Below are 24,475 nucleotides of genomic sequence, written 5' to 3' on the forward strand. Positions count from 1 at the left end.
GTAAAAGAAATACAGACAGATGAAAAGATTTCCTCAGAGAGAAACGGAGAATCTTGAAACATGTGTTGCACAAACTAATACGCCAGAGAACAGACTGATTAATGAAGCCATTTCAGTTTTCAGATAAATATAAAGCTGGCCCTACTTATGTGTGCACTGTGTGTCACAAGTCCTCGTTTCCCAACCAAGTAGAACTCTGTAAAAGGTCAATTATGTAAAGAAACCAGATGTGGTTGAACAGTGTCTAACAGGCAAGTATGTCCATGTTTGCGATGAAAGCTGCACGGATAGACAGTGTACAGTACCTCATGAGAGAAGTCAAGAGTGGATTTGTCACACCTGCCACAGACATCTAAAGAAAGGATACATGCCACCACTAGCAGCAGCAAACAAACTTGACTTGGCAGAAATTCCCAGTGAACTGTCAGATTTGAATATTCTGGAAAGACACCTGATTGCTAAGTGCATACCTTTCGCAAAGATCATTCCTCTTCCAAAAGGCAGACAAAGATTAATAAGGGGCAATTTTGTGTGTGTACCATCAGAGCTCCAAGAGACAGTCAATGCCTTGCCCGGCTTCGGGGGAGTCCAAGTGATGAGAGTAAAATTGAAGCGACGTTTGTCCTATAGAGGTCATCAACTTTTCAGACAGTAACCTGGTCTAAACTAATCTCTGCATTACTAAAACTGAAGCAGATTCATCCAGAGTATCGGGACATAATATTAGACATGAAGCTGAGCTTTGTGACCCTACACTTCCTGATGATGATGATGATGATGATGATGATGATGATAGCGAGTAAGTATGGATGAGGATGACTATGATGAAGCAGATCTGATGGAAATTGACGAGTATGAGAAAAATGCTTTATGTGAGGCTGAAAATGATCAGGACAGTGATTGTGAACAACTCCAGCACAGATAATGACGGAGAAGAAGGTGATTTGCCAAATGGAGGATTGCTATAGAATCATGCCTTCAGCCTCCTGACATATCAGAAGAGATACTTTGTTTCTCTGAAAGTACATACTGCTTGGCGCCGGCACAATCAAATTCACCCGTCAGCTTTTTTAAGACCCCAAATTTGGAATCCATGAGCTTCCCGGTACAATTTCCAACATCAGAGAACACTTTGGACACAAGGAGACTCATTAAAGTGACACCAAGTGGATATTTCAAGTCACGGCTATTTAATGTTGATAATCGCTTTGCCAGAGACCCAACATACTTGTTTTTTGCACAGTTTGTGACAGAGATACACTTGGCTAACAACAGCATGACGATTCAGCTACGAAAAGGAAAGACCAGAACCAGAGATGGTCGCAGAATAACCTCAGGTATGTTGCAGGACAAACGAGAGGTTGAGAAACTGGTGAGAAATAAAGACGCCATGAGATTCATGCAACCTCTAAGAGGTACTCCAGCATACTGGAACAGAGCAACAAAAGACTTGTTCAGTATAATTCGTCAAATTGGCACCCCCTGTTTTTTTGTCACGTTTTCAGCTGCAGAGTTCAGATGGCCTGAAATCATTCAAGCCATAAAGAGGCAACAAGGTGAGGAAATTGATGTCGACGCTCTTGACTGGACCGCCAAGTCTGAGATTCTGCGATCCAATCCTGTCACCTGCATGCGTTTATTTGATAAGCGAGTTGAGGCACTTTTCAGAGATTTGTTGCTGTCAGATGCTCAGCCTTTGGGAAGAGTGATTGACTATTTTTACAGAGTTGAGTTTCAGCACAGAGGAAGTCCACACATCCATGCGATGCTATGGGTTGAAGGAGCTCCACAGCTGGATGAGTCAGACGATCAAACTGTGTGTAATTTTGTTGATAAATACATCTCGGCACAGCTTCCTGATCCAGACAGAGAACCAGAACTGTATTGGAAAGTTTCTGAAGTTCAGAGACAGTAAGAATCACACCAGGTCTTGTTTCAAGAGTGTGAACTCTGGTTGTCGATTTGGTTTTCCAAGCCCCCCTGCAGAAAGACAGTGATCTCCAGACCAGGTGAGAACAATGACACTGAAACTGCCAAAGCCAAACTCAGACCTTTGATGCAACTCCTGAACAAACCTGAAGTCGCTTCCATGAGTTTAGAGCAGATCCTTTCTCGGTGTCACTTGACGCTAGAAGAGTATGAATCTTGTCTTCAGACCATGAACAAAAAGACTGCCATCTACTTGAAGCGTGATCCAAAGATTGCTGGATAAATGCTTACAATCCACATCTGCTTAAAGCTTGGGACAGTAACATTGATGTGTCTTTCATACTAAATGCCTACTCATGTATACAGTATCTAACAAAATACATCACAAAGAAAGAAAGTGGACTGTCAGAGTACCTGAAAACAGTGATTGACAATTCAAACATGGACCGAGTCAATGAGTGTGATGAAATAAAGCGATCATGCAAGCGTACTCTAAAAAGCGAGAAATTAGTGCTCAGGAGTGTGTTGCTCGAGCCTGTGGATTAAAGATGAAAAACTGTTCCCGCAGTGTTGTGTTCATACCCACAGACGATAATCCTGTAAAGATGAGTCGACCAATGTCTTTCTTGGAGGATATCCCATCGGATTCCTGCAATATATGGATGACCAGTTTGACGGATAAGTACAAAGCAAGGCCTGAAATACCCGAATATGAGGAAATGTGTTTGGCTGATTTCGCTGCTACCTGCAGGTTTGTAAGTTCAGAGAAGGCAAGCACTAATGGTGTTTTACCACTTTTAAATCAGCTGGGATTTGTAACAAGGCGAAAAAATGACAAGCCCTCCGTCATCCGCTACTATCATTGTTCTAAAGAGAAGGAACCGGAGCAGTTTTATGCCAGATTACTGAGACTGTACCTTCCTCATCGGTCAGAGTTTGAAATTCGAAGCGTCAGTCTTCCTACCTACGAGTCCTTTTACTCCTCTGGCTGTGTCCGCCTACCAGGTTCAGACCTCCTTGAAACCGTCAAAAGTGTTGTCAAGAGAAACAGAGACAAATATGAGAAAAACAGTGAGGAGATTGAGAGTGCCCTTGAAGAGTTTGAGGAAAGCAGAGACCATGTGATTGATGAGTGGTGTAATCTTGCTCCTGAATCTGAAGTTGTGAGGTTGCAGTGTGACGACGACCTTCAGCCGGCAGAGCCTGAAAACGAACAGGAAAACGTACCAGACTATTGTCCTCAGTCTTCTGCCGTCAATGAAATGCGAGCCATCAGAGAACCTCCCGCTATGGATCCGACTTTGCTGAGACAAATGTATCAGAACCTGAACCAGAAGCAGGCCTGTATCTTCTATGCCATCAGAGACTTCTGCCTTAAACTTGTGTGCGGTCTGAAACCAGAGCCATTTTTTCTGTATGTAAATGGTGGGGCAGGTACTGGAAAGTCGCATCTGATTCGATGCATTTACTCAGAGGCACGCAAAATACTCAGCAGGCTGCCACGCTTCTCAGAGGATGCTGATATTTCTGCTCCAACTGTTCTGCTCACTTCTTTCACTGGAACGGCAGCTTTCAACATCGGTGGAACAACACTGCACTCTTTGTTTAAACTTCCAAGGTCGTTAAAACCTCCAATTCAAGGTCTTGGCAATCAGTTGGATGAAATCAGGTCAGAACTATTCAACGTTCAAATCTTGATCATTGATGAGATCTCAATGGTTTCTAAGCCCCTCTTTGCTTATGTGGATGCACGGCTCAAACAAATCAAAGGAAGTCATAAACCATTTGGAGATGTATCTGTATTGGTGCTCGGCGATTACGCTCAGCTGAAACCAATTCGCCAATCTACACCTCTTTGTGTACACGACCCAGCGGATATTGACTTGTGGCAGGAACATTTTCAAATGACCTCTCTAACTGAGATTATGAGGCAAAAAGATGATATTGCGTTTGCAGAGATGCTGAACAGAATTCGGGTGAAAGGAAAAACTGATGAATTGTCTCAGGCTGACAGAGATTTGTTATCACAAGCCATCACAGAACGAGTCTTTGCCCTGCTGACGTTTTGCACATTTTTTCAACCAATAATTTTTTTTATTAACACAATTTTTCAACTCTCAACTTTTTACATTCCAACATCATCACCATCGACGCAGATGACTTCCAAAAGGATCCACGAACAGGCAGAATGGCACGCAAAGAAAGACCATGCAAGGGAGGTAGAAATGATTTAGCAGACACTTTGAAAGTTGCCGTTGGAGCTCAGGTCATGCTTACCAGAAATATCGATGTTCAAAATGGACTAGTTAATGGTGCATTTGGTGTCCTAACAGCTGTTGTAACTTCTGACACTGATGAACACAGCATCAGTAAGCTGGGCCTGACAATGGATAATCAAACAAGTGAGACCAGAAACCAAAGTGGACCTTCAGAGACTGCCAATCTTGTTTACATCGAGAGAGCGGAGGAGAATCTGAAGCTAAATGGAGTGGTACGTAGACAGTTTCCTGTGAAACTGGCTTTTGCTTGTACTATTCACAAAACCCAAGGCCTAACAACAAATGCAGCTGTGGTGTCTTTGAAGAAAATCTTTGAACCAGGTATGGCATACGTAGCTCTCAGCAGGGTAACGTCTCTCAGTGGACTCTACCTACTGGATTTCGACGAAAAAAAAATATTTGCCAATCCTCAAGTCACTGCAGCTCTTCAGACCATGAGACAAGCCAGCGTAGATGACATGATGCCTCTTCTTCAGGTGAAAGAAACTTTAAACAGGCCAGAAACACTGGTAATTGTTTCGCATAACACCGAGGGACTCCCATCTCACATCTGTGACATAAGAAAACATCACGAACTGTGTCTGGCAGATGTGCTGTGTCTGACTGAAACTCACCTAAAAGGATCTTTTGTTTACGACAATCTGCATCCAGATATTGTAGCATCTGGATGGCTACAATATGTTCAAACGAAACAGACATGTGTCATACTCAAATTTTCCCCAAATGGCTTCCAAAAGTGGAGGTGGTGTGGCGGTTTATGTGAGAAACCATATTAAGGTTAATGAAAGAAAATATTTGCAAAATGTGACTGATCTTGAATTTGTGGCTTTGAAGGTTGAGTCTCCATTCAGGGCAGTGATTGCAGCTGTGTACCGACCTCCCGACTACAGCCTGAGACCGTTCCTGGAAAATCTGGTAAGCCTTCTGGATGCACTGGAGATGTTGGACTGTCACCCTGTCATTGTATGTGGAGATTTCAACGAGAATCAGGTACGCAGTTCACCAGGGCAAATTCTGGAGCTGTTTCAGTCTCGGGGATATGTTCAGTTGATCACTTCTGCTACCACAGAGAAAAACACATTGCTTGATCTAATTTCATTTCTCAGCCACAGAAATCTTTACATTCAGGTGTGATGAGAACATACTACAGTTACCATGATCCTGTGTTCTGTGTCCTGTCCACAACCGAATCATCAGAGGTCTGTGAGTAAAAGCATGCCAAAGGTAAACTTTTTTTAAATGACTGTATTTCCTCTTAAAATGTCTTACACACCAGCGTTCCTAATTATATTTCTTCAAATCATTACATTATTCAGCCAATAAGAGTTATGCATTTTTTTTAAATATTAAGAATCCAAACAGTTTATGTTTTAAGAATATTGCAATTTTTCCAGTGATAAACTTTGCGGTAGAAACTATTAAAGTTATATATATGAGGCTTTTGTCACAAAATCTAATCATTTGATTAAACCTAAATAAGTCTGCTCATTTAGATTTGATACTTTAAATTAAAGATCAATTTAATATAATATATATATATATATATATATATATATATATATATATATATATATATATATATATATATATATATATATATATATATATATATATAGTATGTAATATAGGATATGATTAATGTAAAATTAAAATTCATAAAAACTTTAAAGAAGTCGTGGTTTGTGCATTTATATTGATAAGTGCACAAACCACAACTCTTTCAGCAGTTCTAAACAAGCTGCTACAGTAGATCACAAAAAAAATTCACCAGGAGGTCTGTGTGTAACACAGGCTTCCTCATGAACCAATAACATATGCCAGCTGATGCCCCCTTGGGATGAAAAATGGGAGTTTAGGAAGGGTTCAGGCATAGTGGGTGGGTAGGTGGGTGGGGGGCTTTGACTAGGAACATTTTAGTCTCAACATCAGTTAACACCACCTGAAAAACGACTGCAAGCTTCAACATCTCCTCCAGTTCACACTCGACCAAAACAGAAGATCCTACTGCATCCTAACACGACAGTCGTTATTGAAGGCACAGGGTGAAATGCATCCTTTCAGCTCACAACTGAGCACTGATGACCACTGAGGGAAAAAAGAACTTCCTTACACAGAAACATGTTCTCCAGCTTGAGCACTCAGAGACATGTCCTCTAGCTGCATCAGTCAAGGGATATCCTACTGCTGCGGCTGAAGTGGAGCTATTTGATTTGTAAGTGTAAATGTTCACTTCTTTTCTCTGAGAATGCTATTGTTACTCATGATAAATCTCTTTGCATTACAGATTAAAGTGTCTTAAGTTGTAGCTCGGCCATCCACTCCAATCAAGCTGAGACTCTCACAGCTAAACATGAAGTTAACATCTGTTCATGAAACTTCACTTACAAGACATTGTGTCTCCTGCAGCAAGGTTGAAGGTAACTACCTATCATGTGTCATAGGACGTTTACCGTTTATAGGTCATTACAACACATGTTTTCTCTTGGTTTCTCAGGAGGACTTTCCCATGCATGTCTGGTATCCCCAAGGCATCCCTTTCACCAGCAGAGATGAGGTGCAGCCGACTCTGGTGAGAACTCAATATTGCTTCTGTTCAACTAACTGAGAAATAACTACAATCTTTGTCCAGCTGACTGTCGTATTTATTTTTTCATCTTTAGTGGCCGTAATGTTAGCGTGATACGACAGCAAAACGCGTTGTGACAGATGACATGATACAACAGTCAGCATTTCAGGACACCTGTGACGAGGACTGAGGCTTCCATTTATTGATTTATTTTGAATATTACAGTATAAAATCATGCACAGGAACAAGAAATCCAAAAGACAGATATTTTTGGACCACAGTTATCTTAACATGTTTGAAAAGAAGTAGGAAGAAGTAAGAAACTTGAACTGTTTGCTCAGAGGGTTAAAGTGTCTCATTTTTTTCCTGAAGATCTGCACCCATCTGTCCAATGATGTTGCAAACACTGAGCAGGTTAAAGGAAGCTGCAGCGGCAATCAGAAAGACCCCATCGAGTGTGAACATTTATATCTTCACAGTGACTGATTTTTATTATTATTTTAACTTGCATCACCAGAATCATCTTCACAACAACCATGTAAATGTGAACTATACACAGTTTTGACAAATTTGTAATTAAGCTCATTTCATTCTGCTAAAATCTCTGTAGATTTGCAGATTTACATCATGTTTACGTACAAATGTGTTTTTTTTAATCAGGTTTCCACATGTTGGGTTAAAGTGTCAACTAGTGAAAGTTTAAATATGTAAGATATCAAATCTCAAGTGTTTTAGTTTAGCAGGATTATTTTCATCATACTAAAAGTGGGAATAAGACGGGACTCCTAGTGTGTAAACTTGTGACTTTATGCAATGAGTAATGCTTTGTCACCTGTTGATATTAATGAACATGGTGACAATAAAAAGGAAAGAAAAAACTAAATCTTTACGAGAAACCAAAAAAAAGTAAATTATGCTATTGTAATATTTTTAAAGTCACATATTACACAACTGTGAATCCTGTATTTATGTGGGGGTCGGGGGTATCAGCTGGTAAAATGTTATGGCAAAGGATTGCCACACTTATGCTATTTGAGCAGCTAATATAGACATCAGGGAAAAGAAAAGAGAAAAGCATTGTCAATTAATTTTAATCATTAGCAAAATTAGAATGAGGGTGTTGAACTAGTATAGTTTAGCAATAGGATAAACTACACTCATTAGTTAGGATAAACTCACTCATTTTAAACTGAATTTGTTTCTTGGGGTGGGGGTTTGGTCACATTCTTTTCAGTAGAGGCTTTGTAATCTTGACATTCCATTCTTTAAGCTTAAGAATGAAAATACAATACATTTCTCAATATAATTGACCATGTCCTCATAGGTTTTTTCTGTATCTGTGTAACTTGTACACCTCCAGTTTCACAATGTATTGCTACTACTGTGTTATGCTTTAGTGAGTTTTTTCTTTACTGAAGTATAAAGCATGAATCATTTTTGATCATTTTCATAATCAAAAATAATTCCGTTCTTTTTTTTTGCACAGAAAGCTGTTTATTGTGCATGATTTGAGAAGACCTACTTCTCATATCATGTCTTCTAAAAAGCCCAGTCAGTCGTGGCAGATGGCTGCTTGTATCGAGCCTGGATCTGTCAGAGGTTTCTTCCTGTTGAAGGGAGTTTTTCCTCTCCACTGTTGCTCGGTACAAGGGATTGCAAAAAAGTCAGTGATACACGGCAAATGTGTTTCACTTTTATGTCCCATTGAGGAGGAATAAATGGTAAATATCATTAAGGCAATGCAATCTTCTGGGTTTCTTTAGAAACTGTTTACTTTGAATAATTCAGAATATTGTACTGCTTGATAGTCTGAATCAAATGAAATGTTTGTATGACTTGACTGAAATAAAAAGTTTGATGACATTTTACAAAATGTGGGACATTGTGTATTGACAGTATGTAAAGAAAATAAATAGAACTGAGTACATTCTTAGTTTGCTTTATGATACGCGCAGCATTATTACACTTGTGCAGTTTTCCAGGTTTATATTCAATTTATTTATTTTGCATTTAAAGTGAGTGTGGTTATGGTCATTTTTTGACCTCAAGTCCCAAATTTTCCAATCCATTTACAAATTAAAAATCTTTTGGTTTACAAAACTCATTTGGCTATTTTACAAAAATTAAATCCATGTAAGGTTTTCCATCACAAACATTAATAAATGTACATCATATATTAATGATGTACATTAATAAATGTACATCATTAATATATGATGTACATTTATTAATGTACATCATATATTAATGATGTACATTAATAAATGTACATCATTGTTGCATCGTTGCATGCAACAAAAAATGTTTGTTGCATGCAAATCTGCAACAAACATTTTGTGCGGTGATATTTATAGCTGGTGAGGCTCCAACTTACTTATAATCAGATTTACAAATCTAGACCCTGCATGTTATTGTTTACATAAGGAAATTATGCGCATGCGTACAATGCTGGAGGGCATTAAAGCTCTCCAGCATTGGAGAGCTTTACGCTGCTATGACATCCATAGCAGCGCCGCCTCCGCAGAATAATTCTGTTATAATTCCGTCAAACAAACTTAGACATGTAGATATTATTAAATTCGTGCAAAGGGAGAAACCGTTAAAGTACAACTCAAAACCACGTCTTTCTCGCTCTCTGTATCAGCACAGCTAATGTGTGGCTAGCTCCCTGGTACTGTCTCTTACTCTGCAGTTGAGCTACAATATCTGGGCTCATGAGTGCCCCCAGCGATAAGGCACGAGAACTGCCTGCCTCAATTAAGAATCTGCATGCTGTTTGCTATCTTCAATAATTTGCCGTTAAAGATCGCTCCTCAGCAAACAAAACACGTTACACACACAGTTGGTGACAATAAAAACACAGTACATTAAATACATAGAATAAATTATGGAAAATCAGTTCATACATTAAATGTTTTTAACCATGTTATTTGCGACGTACAGACAGACGGAGCATTGCTCTCATAGAATAACAACCAGTGCAGTTAGCGAGAAGTTGTGCAATCCCAGGTGCTGCATCACTGGCTTTGCTTGTTCAAATTAAATGATAAAGAGATACTTTATAATACAAATCACAGGGTGAACATATCTTTATAAATGGTTTCATTCTTATCTTTCAATGAAAATGTCTGTTACATGCTTCCTGTGATATATATATATATATATATATATATATATATATATATATATATATATATATATATATACACTTTTACTTCTATTTCGTATCTATTTTTTAATGTCTTCTGCAAGATTTTATCAAGTTCTGTAAATCATGTATCAAACTGTTCTGCTTCTGCTGTTCGTTTATGCTTTTTTGTTTTGCTGTCTCACTTCTTCAAATATTTCTGGCTTTGTAATAATTACTGGTTCTGATATTTTATTGTTTTTCCTGTCTTTCTATGTTTCACTGTTCCAACTGTTTCAACTTTTTCTGGTTTTAAAGTATTTTCCACTACTGCTATATTTATACTTTTTGATTTGTTCCACTTTCCAATTATTTCCATTTCTTCTGCTTTCCTTCACTTCTTGTGCTTTTCTCTACTTTTTCTTGCATTTTTGCAGCAGACATTCTGCAAATATGCATTCTCACGGCTGTTTCGCTAGGAACAGCTATTTTTCTAGTCAGTGAGAATGCATTCAATGCATTCTCACTTATAGTGTTTCTGTTTTTCTTTATTATCAGTGAGAATGCATTCAATGCATTCTCACTTATAGTGTTTCTGTTTTTCTTTATCAGTGAGAATGCATTCCATGCATTCTCACTATTGTGTTTCTGTTTTTCTTTATCTTTATTATTCTGTCTTCCGTACGTTTTTTGTCGCTTAACTACTCTCACTACGTTTCACTAATTGTACTAATTTATATATCAAAACGTTCAGCTCCTTCAGGAGAATGGTGCTATGACTTTTGGTAAACTTCACTATTGCACTTTTTGAAATAATTGCCCTTTTGTGCAAATTTTTTGCCCCATTATTTCCTATGGTGGAACTCTGTAACTGATTTCAGTTACTTGAGTGTACACTCTAGTAACTGCCGTTTTTGAACTTTTTCTGCTCTTTTATAAACAAAATTATGCTGTTCATACATATTTCACTGTAGAGAAATATTTTATGCATTAAAATGTAGCCACACGTGTCTACTTTATGGATTTATTACTATCTTTGCTACAGGTTTTACTGTTTTCTGTTAAACTCCTCTGGAGTACAACCTTGTCACACTTTCTCCTATTCTTTCAATGTATTTTCTTCTTGTGCTCTGTTTTTAACTGTGTCTATGCATTCTGCTTGTCTACTTTTCTGTTTCACTATTCAATTGTTTCAACTATTTCTGGGATTGCACTAATTTCCTGTTGTTTCAATTATGCTCTTTCTTAAACTCTGTTTCACTTTTTTACTTTTTCAAATAATTCAGGTTGTACTCAAACTCCTGCTTCTTTTGCTGAATCCTGCTATTATTTATATATTATATAATTTATACAGTATAATTAACTATTAATTGACTATTACATTATTAATATAGTATATTCACTATTCAATTGTTTCAACTATTTCTATGTTTCTATGCATTTTCCTTGTCTACTTTTCTGTATATTCCTTTGGTTCTACTGGTTTTACTGTCGGCTAAGGTCTTCTGCAAACTTTGATCAATTTTATCAATTCATATATCAAACTTTTCTGCTTTTTCTGTCCCTTTTTGCTTTTGGTTTTCCTCTGTTTTACTCCTTCAAATATTTCTGGTTTTTCTGCTTCCGCTAATTTAAGCTTTTTGATGTTTCACTGTTCAATTGTTTCAACTATTTCTGGGTTTGCACTAATTTCCTCGTGTGCTAATTGTGATGTTTCTTACGCTCTGTTTCACTTTTTGACTTTTTCAAATAATTCATGTTGCACACAAACTTCTGCTTCTTCAGCTGAATACTGTAACACTTTTGCAAAGTTTCACTACTTGGCAAAGGATTTCTACAATGTATGACTAGCTTTCTTATGCTTTTTTCCAATTTCTTACTCTTTGTTCTCAAGTTTCTTATATTTCTCCTTCAATCATTCTGCAAATATGCTTATTTGGCTCTTTATGTTAAGTTTCACTTCTTCAAATATTTCTGGTTATGTACTAATTTCAGCTTCAGCTAATATCTGCAGTTTGCTACGTTTCACTGTTCAACTGTTTCAACTATTTCTACTGTTTCAATTTCTTCTTCTTTCTTCTACTTCTTAAGCTTTTCTCCACATTTTTTTGCATTTCTGCAGCAGTCATTCTGCAAATATGCATTCTCACGGCTGTTTCGCTAGGAACAGCTATTTTTGGTAACCTTTGGTAACCTTCACTATTGCACTTTTTGAAATAATTGCACTTTTGTGCAAATATTTTGCCCATTGAAATGAATGGGGAAATTCGGCGAACTGCCGTTTTTGAACTTTTTCTGCTGTTTGACAAACAAAATTATGCTGTTCATACATATTTCACTGTAGAGAAATATTTTATGCATTAAAATATAGCCACTAGTGTCTACTTTATGGAATTATTACTATAATTACTACAGGATTTACTGTTTTCTGTTAAACTCCTCTGGAGTACAACCTTGCCACACTTTCTCCTATTCTTTCAATGTATTTAGGCCCGAGCAGCTAAGCGCTGCGAAGGCCTATTGTAATCGTGCTGTTTATTAGGCCGAGCAGCTAAGCGCTGCGAAGGCCTATTGTTTTTCGAATGTTTATTAGGCCCGAGCAGCTAAGCGCTGCGAAGGCCTATTGTTTTTCAAATGTTTATTATTTTTTTTTTTTTTTTTTTTATTTTTCTTCTGTCAAATGAATTGCCTTTTTGGGGGCTTTAACATATTCAAAAACTCACCAAAATTGGTAGGCCCATAGAGACTGTGAAAAATTTACGTATTTTAAGGTCCGCGCAAAAATCGCAAAAAAATTGGCTCAACGGCGCCCCCTAGAAAATTTCAAAAGACCCTTTCCTATTCAGTTACTTTATTGTAGAGACTTGAAATTTGGTACACTTGTAGAGCTCCCCAAGCCACTCAGAATTTATAATTGTTCTCATAGTGTATGTCAAACAGGAAGTCGGCCATTTTGGATTGAATTTGCAAATTTCACCCCATTTTGGCCGTTTACACACGTCGCATTTGATCGAACTCCTCCTAGGGCTTTTGATGGATCGGCTTCAAACTTGGTCAGTTTGTTCAGAAGCCATGCCCGATTAAAAGTTATCAAAACGGTGAGTTTTCGTGCATGCTGAAGGGGTGATACCAGGGGTCAAAGTTCACTGACTTACCATAAAATAATAAACAGTTATATCTCCTACAAAGAAACTCACAGAGCCACCACACTTTCTGTGTGTGATCACCTTTGGATGCCCTACAAGACCCAATCGTGAAATTTTGAGATCACATAAGCCACGCCCCCTTAGAACAGGAAGTGTCATGTTTTATTGTGATCGGTCCCTATCTGACCTCTTTAACATAATCAACATGAAACTGTGTCCACAAACAGAAGACATGTTGGTGTGTCAGGGTGTCCAACCCCGTTTGGTTTGGATGCAGCAGGTGGGCGTGGCGGCGTGGCGAATATACCTGTCCTTACGTTTGGCTCTGTATTCCACAATTTTGAGTCCAGCTGCACCAAACTCACTGAGATTGATCCTTTTCCAACTCCGGACAGGAATCCAGTGCAATATTTGGTGGGCGTGGCCTAATGTCTCAATAGCGCCCTCTAGAAGATTTTAAATCATCAGCCCCGAGCCATGCTTTAACCTAGAATTATGAAACTTGATACACATGTGTATCTTGTCAGGATGTATAAAAAAGTCTCTTGGAGCCATGGTCCAAACCCAACAGGAAGTCGGCCATTTTGTATCAAAGCCGCCATTTCCTGTTTTTCATAGACGTCGCATCTGATCGAACTCCTCCTACAGCTTTTGAGATACAGACTTCAAACTCGCTCAGCTCACACTTAAGACATTGAAGATGAAAAGTTATCAAAAGAATTCTCGTACATCAAAGCATGTGGGCGTGGCTAAGTGTCAAACTTTGGCTTTGTGCCATGAAATACTAAAATGCAATAACTTCTACAGGAAGTGACAACTTCATCAGACTTTCCATGTCTCATTATTGGCCAGCCTTGATCACATTCAGAAGGTCATATGATGACATCACCTTAGCCACGCCCCCCTCCAACAGGAAGTCACCTGTTTTTGTCTGCCGGAAGTCTTTCTTTTACTCTGACTCAAATGGGTTCAATGCTGTGCAAATTGATATAAAATGACATGATGATGAACTCTGTGTATGTTGGCTGCTAGCTGAAGCATGTGGACGTTCCTTATTAGCAAATAGCAATGCTAGCCATGTCTACGATCATCTCTAAATCAACAAGGCTTCATCCAATTTGCACCAGATTTTCTATGATCGACTGTGGTGATCCTCTAAAGATTAGATTATAACTTTACTCCACTTCACTCCCTAGGTTAATCAAACAGCTGTATCTTATCTCTACATTGGCTAATCTGCATGAGATGTTGTGGGTTGCAGCAGGGAGTGCTGCTGTAAACACAATGCAGCTAATGTCAACACAAGTGACTAGATAAAGTATCAATCAAGCTGTTCAGATGCACATACATTCTCCCAAAACTTAAACTGTAATGATTTGTGGTTGTTGGTGGTGAGGATGAACACTGAAACCCAGGTGATGATGATGACGATGATGATGTTTATTATAATTTAATAAAGAGAAGCTCAAACACAGTCCAGTACAGGCAACACTGGCAGGAAAACTTGCACACATCTAATACAGGTAGCCACTGAAACAACTGAAGACTGAATGTGACAGCTACACTATAACTTCATTCCACTTAGCCCTGTAGGTTAAGTGGAATCAAACCAAACCAACTTTATTTACATAGCAATTTAAAACAACCACAGCTGATGCAAAGTTCTGTAAATTAAAACACAACAATAAAAAAATTAAAACATACAATTTAAACCTAGATCCCGCTGGTATTGAAAGTAAAATAGATGGTGCAGTGGTGTAAGCACAGCAGCTATGAAGGTTACCAGCCTGTTTGGTTCAGCCTATCTCTGTGAATCAGCATTTTCTGACATGAACTTCAACAAGAACAAACACAGAACATGTCTCACTGATGCACATCTGAAAGATGCACTCACAGTTGAAGTTTCAAGTTACACACCACATTATGGAGTACTGGTGAACTGCATGCAATGCCAGTCTTCTCACTAATAAGAAAACCAATACCAGATGTCAGTGGCAACATGGCAGTGTCATGGCAAAGTTGAATTAAAATATTGAGGAATTGTGTTCAATTTAAAAGTGTGTTCATGACATGCAAGAGTTACAATTTTCTTAAAAATGCAGCAGATTTGGTCATGATTTCAAAACGTTATAAGATTTATTTTTAAAAATGTAAGTTGATTCTTTTTTGCGGCAACATTCCATGTCCCCATGTTTTGCTTACAATTATTTTTTGTAAAATGTGCCAAATTTGTACAACAAAGTATTTAATTATACATTTAGATGCTTGCACGCTAGCTGGAGATGTGCACCAGCAACCCTCCCGACCACACTAAGGGAAAAGGGTGCAGGAAAATGGATGGATGGATGGATTTAGATGTTTACCATTATTCAAATATAAACAAAATGCCTTTTAAATATAATTTTCTTCTTTACACACCTTTTTGTTGATGGATATGTTCAATTTCATGTGTCCCCAGTGCAGCGTAATAGACTTAATCATGACATTTAAACTATAAAATATATTTTTATATTTATGTTTTTCTTCAATAAGTTGATTGACTGGACTTAACCTTATTTTAATATGCAATTTAAACTACTGAAACTATTTTCTCATTTGATATTTTCTTCATATTATACATGTGCCAGATCTAACTTTCCACCCTGTTAGGATGTTTCAATTCTGCCTTCAAATGTCTAAAATTCCATAAAAACCATTTAATGTAAATGACTTCAATTGGTTCTGATGTGAATTCAACCATGGAAAACAAAGTAAGCTTAAACTGTCACCATCTCTGTACTTTTCTTATTTTAAATATGTTAAACCTGTATATGTAAACTTAAAGTTCCGCCCTGTTAGGAAAGATTGTGAAAAATTTTTATTCAGTAGAATTAAAAAACCTAATATTATAATTAGTCATTGAAGTTTTGTTATTTTGTTGAAGTTTAGCTAGCTAAATGTTGACCACATAAAGAGTTACAGGTAGGTTAGTTAGACATCTACCTATAACTAGAATTCCTGTTTGGAACATACCAGAGTGTTATGTTCCACTCTGTTATGATCCACCCTGATAGGAAAGATTGTGAAAATGTTTAATCAGTAGAAATTAAAAAACATAATGTTAGATTTAGTCACTAAAAGTTTGTTATTCGGTTGAATGTTAGCTAGCTAAATGTTGACCACACAAAGAGAAACAGGTAGATTAGTTAGAAAAGTTCCACCATGTTATTTTCCACCCTGTTATGTTCCACCCTGTTAGGAAAGATTGTGAAAAATGGTTATACAGTAGAATTTAAAAAATATAATGTTAGATTTAGTCACTAAAAGTTTGTTATTCGGTTGAATGTTAGCTAGCTAAATGTTGACCACATAAAGAACTACAGGTAAATTAGTTAGAAAAGTTCCACCCTCTTACGTTCCACCCTGGTATGTTCTTGAACCAAATAAGGTAGAAATTAGGGTGAAAAGAAATAACTTTGTCAATTAAAAAAATTGAGATGATGGAATAGAGTTGCAGAGTAGTCTGAGGTATTATCAGATGACTTTGCCATTTGTCTGTTTTCATTTAACTAGTTACCCCCATTGACTCTTGTGAGGGGAACAATGAGTACCTGTCATGGAAAAATCCACTACAGGGATATCACATGTTCTTGCCAAATAGAGCCAGGAAAAATCTCTACATATACTTTGATTTCAAAGAGCAATCCTGCAACTAATAATGAAAATCATCAGATTTTAGAATCAAAGACTTTGATTTTCCACCCTGTTATTGGAGAATACACCATGTTATATTCCATTCCACAAAAGTTTTTATTAAATATTGTTACAGAAACATTAAGTACTGTGGATTTTTCTGAAGCATGTTGGGAGTTGAAGACCAATAAATGCAAATATTGGTATAAGTTTTTAAAATTACCAATATTTCAATGCTGTCAGTAATAATGAGTAAAAGAACAGATTTTTCTTTACAATAGTCATAAATGATTCGTAACGTCATGATGTGTTAAATTTCAAGAATAAAAGATATTATATAGTAAAAGGGAAAAACTATATTTAAGAAATGTCATTATTTTTCAAAATTTAAATGTTTAACTATGTGGGTCCATATCTAAATGTTCATAACAGGGTGGAACACATTCAGAGACAATGGTGAAAAAACCCCACATGTAATAATTAATTTATCCAATCCTGAGCTTGCCCATTATTAATTTCTTATTGTTAAACATGTCAGTGTTGTAACAAAATATTTAAAACTTAAAACAATACTTTTTTTTCAAAAATCCTGAGGCCGAAATGTTGCTGCAAAAAAGAATCACACAATTACTGAGATTAAAAGAGATAAAGTGCTGAATATTGATATCTGTTTCCCACCTTGTTTTTGTTGCTAATTATTGTGAGAAATCATTAACGTGAACAGTGCCTTCTCATGGATGAGTATTCTCATGGATCAGTATCATTAATCATTACTGATAATGTATAAGGCAAACTGAGTAAATTTGTTATTTCAGAAGAGCGTGTCAAACTGGTAGCCTTTATATGACTCGGTACCCATGAAGTAGCTCTCAGTTTCAAAAGGGTTGGTGACCCCTGATTTACTCGCTGCAGCCAATCAGCAACAGATTTTTGTGCATTGTCTGTGAGCAAAGCCAAACATGACACACTGAGTAAATTCAAGGAGGGCGGGTTCGGCTGTTCCGTCAGAGCATCAGCGGTGGCTGGGGGAAGGCGGTGCTGGGCACACGCGGTGGCTATAGGCCGAGCGGCGCTTGGCTGCTCGGGCCGCTCGATGCTCCGCGGAGCTTTAATTATTATTCTTGTGCCAAATGAATTGGCTTTTTGGGGGCTTTATCATATTCAAAAACTCACCAAACTTGGCGGGCGCATAGAGCCCGTGTGAAATTTACGTATTTTAAGGTCCTCGCAAAAATCGCACAAGAAACGGCTCAAGGGCGCCCCCTAGCAACTTTCAAAAGACCCTTTCCTATTCACTTACTTTATCGTAGAGACTTGAAATTTGGTACAGTTGTAGAGCTCCCCAAGACACTCAGAATTTACAATTAATGTCATAGTGCAACTATCCTAGGAAGTCGGCCATTTTGGATTGAAGTTCCGATTTTGCCCCCATTTTAGCCGTTTACACACGTCGCATTTGATCGAACTCCTCCTAGGGATTTCGATCGATCGGCTTCAAACTCGGTCAGATCGTTCATAAGGCATGGCCGATTCAAAGTTATCAAATTCGTGAGTTTTCGAGCATGCTGAAGGGGTCGTACCAGGGGTCAAAGTTCACCAACTCACCAGAATGTAATAAACTGTTATATCTCTTACAAAGAAAGTCACAGAGCCACCAAACTTTCTGTGTGTGATCACCTTTGGATGACCTACGACACCCAGTTGTGAAATTTTGAGATTACCTAAGCCACGCCCCCTTAGAACAGGAAGTGTCATGTTTTACTGCGAACGTTCACTATCTGACCCCTTTCACCTAATCAACATGAAACACTGTCGACAGACAGAAGACATGTTGGTGTGTCAGGGTGTCCAACCCCGTTTGGTTTGGATGCAGCAGGTGGGCGTGGCGGCGTGGCGAAGTGACCTTTAACGCCGTCTCCTTACGTTTGGCCTTGAATTCCACAGTTTAAAGCCCAGCTGCACCAAACTCACTTGGTTTGATCCTTGTGGGCCCATCAAGCAGAATCCAGTGTAATTTTTTGTGGGCGTGACCTAATGTCTCAACAGCGCCCCCTTGAAGATTTAAAATAATCAGCCCCAAGCCATTGTTTAACCTAGAATTATGACACTTGGTACACTTGTGTATCGTGTCAGGACCTACAAAAAAGCCTCTTGGAGCCATGGTCCAAACCCAACAGAAAGTCGGCCATTTTGGATTAAATTCGCCATTTGCTGTTTTTCACAGACGTCGTATTTGATCGAACTCCTCCTACAGCGTTTGACATACAGACTTCAAACTCAGGCAGCAGAGAGGTCAGACATTAAAGGTCTAAAGTTATCACAGGAATTTTTGTATGTCAAAGCATGTGGGCGTGGCTAAGTGCAAAACTTTGAATATTTGCCATAAACATTAAAGTGACATAACTTCCACATATAAGGTCACAGCTGCTTCAGACTTCTTATGTCTCACTACTGACCAACCCTCATTAGATTCTCATGGTCAGATGATGACGTAACCTTAGCTCCGCCCACTTTTAACAGGAATTCAGCTGTTTTTTCTACTGTATGTCTTATTTTGACTGAGTAATACATATGGAATTAATCTTCTACCACCTGACATAATATGAGCTGATGATGAACTGTGAGGATGAACTCTTACTCATGGGGCGTGGCCAACTGTCTGTCCATCGCCATATGCATACAACTGTCTCTGAATCACACACGCATCTTCCGATTGGCACCGAACTGGATACGTTTGACCTGTGCTAAATGCTAAAGAGCCCAACGGCTTTGAATTGTGGTTTTACTCTACAGCGCCCCCTAGACTATCCCATCATCAATATCTCCTCTCTACATCGACGTATCTGCTCCAAATTTGTGGTGTGTCCTCAGGGAACCATGCCGAAGTGAACGGTTCGAACTGCCTGGCGGAGGCGCGCCTCAACTGTGCGAAAGGGTACGCGGTGGCAGGTGGGCGGCGGTGCTGGGTCTCCCGCGGTGGCTATAGGCCGGAGCGGCGCTTGGCTGCTCGGGCCGCTTGAGGCTCCGCGGAGCTTTAATTTCTTCTTGTGCTCTGTTTTATCTGTGTCTATGCTTTCTGCTTGTCTACTTTTCTGTTTGCCTTCTGGTTTTACTGGTTTTACTATCTTTAAGATATTCTACTATCTTTAATCAATTTTATAAATTCATATATCAAACATTTCTACTTCTTCTGAACCTTTTGCTTTTGGTTTTCCTCTGTTTTACTCCTTCAAATATTTCTGGTTCACTGTTTCTACTAATTTTTATACTTATTACTTTCACTATTCAATTGTTTCAACTATCCTGGGATTGCACTAATTTCCTGTTGTTTCAATTATGCTCTTTCTTAAACTCTGTTTCACTTTTTGACTTTTTCAAATAATTCAGGTTGCACACAAACTCCTGCTTCTGCTGAATTCTGCTCTAATTTATATTTTATATAATTTATGCAGTATAATTCACTATTAATTCACTATTAAATATATTAATATAGTATATTCACTATTCAATAGTTTCAACTATTTCTATTCTTCCACTATCTTCGGCTTTCTTCTGCTTTCTTCTGCTTTCTTCTGCTTTCTTCTGCTTTCTTCTACTTTCTTCTACTTTCTTCTACTCCTTAAACTTTTCTCTACTTTTTCTTGCATTTCTGCAGCAGTCATTCTGCAAATATGCATTCTCACGGCTGTTTCGCTAGGAACAGCTATTTTTCTAGTCAGTGAGAATGCATTCAATGCATTCTCACTTATAGTGATTCTGTTTTTCTTTATTATTAGACCCGAGCAGCTAAGCGCTGCGAAGGCCTATTGTAATCGTGCTGTTTATTATTATTCTTGTGCCAAATGAATTGGCTTTTTGGGGGCTTTATCATATGCAAAAACTCACCAAACTTGGCGGGCGCATAGAGCCCGTGTGAAATTTACGTATTTTAAGGTCCTCGCAAAAATCGCATGAGAAACGGCTCAAGGGCGCCCCTAGCAACTTTCAAAAGACCCTTTCCTATTCACTTACTTTACCGTAGAGACTTGAAATTTGGTACAGTTGTAGAGCTCCCCAAGACACTCAGAATTTACAATTAATGTCATAGTGCAAGTATCCCAGGAAGTCGGCCATTTTGGATTGAAGTTCCGATTTGAGCCCATTTTGGCCGTTTACAGACGTCGCATTTGATCGAACTCCTCCTAGGGATTTCGATCGATAGGCTTCAAACTCGGTCAGATTGTTTATAAGGCATGGCCGATTCAAAGTTATCAAATTCGTGAGTTTTCGAGCATGCTGAAGGGGTCGTTCCAGGGGTCAAAGTTCACCGACTCACCAGAATGTAATAAACTGTTATATCTCTTACAAATAAACTCACAGAGCCACCAAACTCTCTGTGTGTGATCACCTTTGGATGACCTACGACACCCAGTTGTGAAATTTTGAGATTACCTAAGCCACGCCCCCTTAGAACAGGAAGTGTCATGTTTTACTGCGAACGTTCACTATCTGACCCCTTTCACCTAATCAACATGAAACTGTGTCCACAGACAGAAGACATGTTGGTGTGTCAGGGTGTCCAACCCCGTTTGGTTTGGATGCAGCAGCTGGGCGTGGCGGCGTGGCGAAGTGACCTTTAACGCCGTCTCCTTACGTTTGGCCTTGAATTCCACAGTTTAAAGCCCAGCTGCACCAAACTCACTAGGTTTGATCCTTGTGGGCCCTCGAAAGGAATCCAGTGTAATTTTTTGTGGGTGTGGCCTAATGTCTCAACAGCGCCCCCTTGAAGATTTTAAATAATCAGCCCCAAGCCATTCTTTAACCTAGAATTATGAAACTTGGTACACTTGTGTATCGTGTCAGGACCTACAAAAAAGTCTCTTGGAGCCATGGTCCAAACCCAACAGGAAGTCGGCCATTTTGGATCAAAACTGCCATTTCCTGTTTTTCAGAGATGTCATGTTTGATCGAACTCCTCCTAAAGCGTTTCAGATACAGACTTCAAACTCAGTCAGCAGTGAGTTATGAGATTAAAGGGCTAGAGTTATCACAGGAATTGTTGTATGTCAAAGCATGTGGGCGTGGCTAAGTGCCAAACTTTGACTATTCGCCATAAAACATGAAAGTGACATAACTTCCACATAAAAGGTCACAGCTGCTTCAGACTTCCTATGTCTCACTACTGACCAACCCTCATTACATTCTCATGGTCAGATGATGACGTAACCTTAGCTCCGCCCACTTTTAACAGGAATTCAGCTGTTTTTTCTACTGTATGTCTTATTTTTACTGAGTAATACATATGGAATTAATCTTCTACCACCTGACATAATATGACCTGATGATGAACTGTGAGGATGAACTCTGACTCATGGGGCGTGGAAAACTGTCTGTCCTTCGCCATATGCATAAAACTGTCTCTTAATCACACACACATCTTCCGATTGGCACCAAACTGGATACGTTTGACCTGTGCTAAATGCTAAAGAGCCCAAAAGGTTTGAATTGTGATTTTACTCTACAGCGCCACCTAGATTATCCCATCATCAATATCTCCTCTCTACATCGACCGATCTGCACCAAATTTGTGGTGTGTCGCCAGGGAACCATGCCGAAGTAAACGGTGCGAACTGACTGGCGGACGCGCGCCTCAACTGTGCGAAAGGGTACGCGGTGGCAGGCTGGCGGCGGTGCTGGGTCCCCCGCGGTGGCTATAGGCCGGAGCGGCGCTTGGCTGCTCGGGCCGCTTGAGGCTCCGCGGAGCTTTAATTATCAGTGAGAATGCATTCCATGCATTCTCACTTATAGTGTTTCTGTTTTTCTTTATCTTTATTATTATTATTATTATTCTGACTTCCGTACGTTTTTTGTGGTTTAACTACTCTCACTATCTTTCACTAATTGTACTAATTTATATATCAAAACGTTCAGCTCCTTCAGGAGAATGGTGCTATGACTTTTGGTAAACTTCACTATTATACTTTTTGAAATAATTGCCCTTTTGTGCAAATTTATTGCCCCATTATTTCCTATGGTGGAACTCTGTAACTGATTTCAGTTACTTGAGTGTCCACTCTAGTAACTGCCGTTTTTGAACTTTTTCTGCTCTTTTATGAACAAAATTATGCTGTTCATACATATTTCACTGTATATAAATATTTTATGCATTAAAATGTAGCCACACGTGTCTACTTTATGGAATTATTACTATCATTGTTACAGGATTTACTGTTTTCTGTTAAACTCCTCTGGAGTACAACCTTGTCACACTTTCTCCTATTCTTTCAATGTATTTTCTTCTTGTGCTCTGTTTTTATCTGTGTCTATGCATTCTGCTTGTCTACTTTTCTGTTTTCCTTCTGGTTCCACTGGTTTTACTATCTTTTAAGATCTTCTACAATCTTTAATCAATTTTATAAATTCATATATCAAACATTTCTGCGTCTTCTGACTCTTTTTGCTTTAGTTTTTGCTCTTTTTTACTCTTTCAAATATTTCTGGTTTACTGTTTCCACTAATTTTTTATACTTATTACTGTTTCACTATTCAATTGTTTCAACTATTTCTGGGATTGCACTAATTTCCTGTTGTTTAATTTATACTCTTTCTTAAACTCTGTTTCACTTTTTGACTTTTTCAAATAATTCAGGTTGCACACAAACTCCTGCTTCTTCTGCTGAATTCTGCTATAATTTATATATTATATAATTTATATAATTTATACAGTATAATTCACTATTAATTCACTATTATCTTATTAATATAGTATATTCACTATTCAATTTTTTCAACTATTTCTATGTTTCTATGCATTTTGCTTGTCTACTTTTCTGAATATTCCTTTGGTTCTACTTGTTTTACTGTCTGCAAAGGTCTTCTCAAACTTTTATCAATTTTATCAATTCATATATCAAACTTTTCTGCTTCTTCTGACCCTTATTGCTTTTGGTTTTGCTCTGTTTTACTCCTTCAAATATTTCTGGTTTTTCTGATTCCGCTAATTTAAGCTTTTTGATGTTTCACTATTCAATTGTTTCAACTATTTCTGGGTTTGCACTAATTTCCTCGTGTGCTAATTGTGCTCTTTCTTACGCTCTTTTTCACTTTTTGACTTTTTCAAATGATTCATGTTACACACAAACTTCTGCTTCTTCAGCTGAATTCTGCAACACTTTTGCAAAGTTTCACTACTTGGCAAATGATTTCTACAAAGCATGACTAGCTTTCTTATGCTTTTCTTACTCTTTGTTCTCAAATTTATTATATTTCTCCATCAATCATTCTGCAAATATGCTTATTTGGCCCCTTATGTTAAGTTTTACTTCTTCAAATATTTCTGGTGGTGTACTAATTTCAGCTTCAGCTAATTTCTGCAGTTTGCTACATTTCACTGTTCAACTGTTTCAACTATTTCAATTTCTTCTGCTTTCTTCTACTTCTTAAGCTTTTCTGTACTTTTCCTGGCATTTCTGCAGCAGTCATTCTGCAAATATGCATTCTCACGGCTGTTTCGCTAGGAACAGCTATTTTTCTAGTTATTATTATTCTGGCTTCCGTACGTTTTTCCTGGTTTAACTACTCTCACTATCTTTCACTAATTGTACTAATTTATATATCAAAACGTTCAGCTCCTTCAGGAGAATGGTGCTATGACTTTTGGTAAACTTCACTATTGCACTTTTTGAAATAATTGCCCTTTTGTGCAAATCTTTTGCCCCATTATTTCCTATGGTGGAACTCTGTAACTGATTTCAGTTACTAGAGTGTCCACTCTAGT

At 38.2% G+C, this 24,475-nt stretch overlaps 1 long non-coding RNA gene across 2 annotated transcripts; it reads left to right on the forward strand.

The window, feature by feature from the left end:
• Window positions 1–6,356: 6,356 nt before the first annotated feature.
• Window positions 6,357–8,600, forward strand: LOC145550483 (uncharacterized). Of its 2 annotated transcripts, none has more exons than XR_014086377.1 (3): window positions 6,357–6,625; window positions 6,703–6,777; window positions 7,147–8,600. It is a non-coding gene; the product is annotated as an uncharacterized LOC145550483 (long non-coding RNA). The 2 variants fall into 2 exon arrangements; XR_014086376.1 differs by lacking the exon at window positions 7,147–8,600 and adding an exon at window positions 6,869–7,140 and having other exon boundaries at window positions 6,359–6,625.
• The last annotated feature ends 15,875 nt before the right edge of the window (window positions 8,601–24,475 follow it).

The sequence above is a fragment of the Poecilia reticulata genome, unplaced genomic scaffold, assembly GCF_904066995.2.
Source record: "Poecilia reticulata unplaced genomic scaffold, P_reticulata-male-v2 Scaffold_56, whole genome shotgun sequence".
Taxonomy (NCBI): Eukaryota; Metazoa; Chordata; class Actinopteri; order Cyprinodontiformes; family Poeciliidae; genus Poecilia; species Poecilia reticulata.